Source organism: Montipora capricornis, chromosome 10, assembly GCF_036669925.1.
Source record: "Montipora capricornis isolate CH-2021 chromosome 10, ASM3666992v2, whole genome shotgun sequence".
NCBI classification, from domain to species: Eukaryota; Metazoa; Cnidaria; class Anthozoa; order Scleractinia; family Acroporidae; genus Montipora; species Montipora capricornis.
This window is the reverse complement of record NC_090892.1, coordinates 28450231-28452730: the sequence shown is the minus strand read 5'-3', so window position 1 is coordinate 28452730 and position 2500 is coordinate 28450231.

The following is a 2500-nucleotide window of genomic DNA, read 5'->3' as shown; positions in this document are numbered from 1 at the left end:
ACACCAAGCAGTCTTTCATTACTTCCCATGCGTGCATTTCTCGGATATAGTCATCGTTTGCATGAGATTTACCAATATTCCCTTGAAGAAATTTTTCCTTGTAACACTCAGACCTTCTCTCACAGTCGTTCTTCAAAAAAGGTGGCCGCGTTGAATGGCCTGGTTTTGGCTGTATGAAAGCGAGGTTTGGTAGGCCATTTGTCTTGGATAACTAATGCCATATCTAAAGTCAATCAAAACTAAACACAGTATGTATAAAACCCACTTTCTTTCTAATAATCCGGGTAAGATGCCTGAATATAAAAAATATGCAAATAAGTTATATTGGCTTATAAATACAAGCAAAAAAAACTACTTCTCTCAACATTTTGACCTTTGAAAAAATAACCTGACAGAAGCTTGGAAATTGATTGCGATATTCGTTAAGCGTAACTCAAAGGGTCAGACTCCCATATTAAAGATTGTGCGCAACAGCAGGATCTACACTAATAGGAGTGAAATTTCAAATCGGTTTAATAAACATTTTGTTAATGTCGGCCCAAACCAGGAAAGAAATCAAGAATTTCGAAGGGAGGCCTACACCATTTATAAAATCAACTCCATCTAATAGTTTTGTTATGTCTTATATGTATATATATATACATTATGTATACAATGTGCTCTCCCGGTTGTCACCATAATGGCTTTATGGCAACTCCTGAACTTGGGCACAGGATGTACGGTTATATATATATATATATATATATATATAATATATATAACATAATTAATTAATAATATTGTATAATATATATATATATATGTTACGGAAACAGTTCTGCTCACAATTTAAAGGACTAAAGGATAAAGGACCGTAAATCATCCCTATATATATATATGTAATTTGAGTGTACAAATAGCGACAGCTATATATATATATATATATATATATATATATAAACGTCCTGTACGATATAAACGATATATAACGATATAAACGTCCTGTACGAAACAGACCTGTATGAAATCCAGAGGCAAAAGTATGATCGTGTCCTGATTATTCATTCAGTAAATCGGTGTACTGCTTCGGCTCCATTTTGTAGAATTTGGATGTTTTATCGGCCTGGACAAATGATTTGGTGTCGCTTTTCATCCGGTTCACGTCGTTCCTAAGATCATTTAGAAATGTATTGTTGGTCGGTTTGAACTTAATGCTCTGGATGATACTTAGCATTCCGTCTTCAAATTCCTTGAGTTCGTCTATGGCAGGTGGACTTTTCGTCGAGCTAAATCCGTAGGTTTGCTTGCTGGATGTACTTGGATGGAGGAAGAAGGGTGCTTTCCAACGCATTCTGCGTAGGAACTGTTCGGTTTTTTCGATAAGGCAGCGCAAGTAGTCCTTTTCAGGTGGTATAGATATGTTCTTCGTAGGGTAGCCAAAGTTTACTTTCTCCATGGTGGCCAATCGTATAGAGTGCTCAACACGGTCAAACGGGGAGCATAAATAATGGATATCACAGCGAAGAGAGAAGCGTTCATCACCCTAAAAGATCACAAGCCGAACTTTGCAAATAAACCTACTTGCCGACTAATTAACCCAACCAAATCTGAGGTCGGAAAAATAAGCAAGCAAATTTTGGACAGGGTTAACGCCAAAGTAATTGCAGCCACCGCAATAAACCAGTGGAAAAACACTTTATCTGTTATCGACTGGTTCAAGAAAATCGACAACAAAAAACAGCACAGCTTCATCTGCTTTGATATTGTGGAGTTTTATCCATCGATCAGTGAGGAGTTGTTGAATAAAGCGTTGGAATTTGCATCTGCTTACGACAACATCACGGCAGAGGAAAGGAATATTGTCATCCAAGCTAAAAAATCCCTTCTCACTCACAAGCAGCAGTCATGGGAAAAGAAAAGTGCCAGCATCTTCGACGTCACAATGGGCAGCTTTGACGGCGCTGAAACGTGCGAGCTTGTAGGCTGCTTTTTGCTATCACAGCTCAAGACCAAGTGTGGGGGCAAGATAGGCTTGTATAGGGACGACGGCCTAGCGGTCTCAAACGCCACGCCCAGAGAGAACGAAAGGACCAAGAATGACATTTGCCTTGTATTCAAGGAGCATGGCCTCAATATAACGATCGAAGTCAACAAAAAAATTGTAGACTTTCTGGACGTCACGCTTGATCTCAACGACAGCACCTATAGGCCCTATACTAAACCTAACGCCAGCCTTCTATACGTCAACAAAGAAAGCAACCACCCCCCCTCCGTCGTGAAAAATATTCCAGCAGGGATCAATAGACGCCTATCGTCCATTTCGTCGGATGAAAGATCTTTCGACCGTGAAGCACCACCCTACCAGAAAGTTCTGGACGAGAGTGGTTATAATTACAGGCTGAAATTTGACCCCCCCAGGACCGGCCACAGGAGAACCCGAGAACGCAACATCCTCTGGTTCAACTCCCCATTTAGTAAGAGTGTTAGCACCAACATCGGGAAGAAATTTTTAGCACTCGTG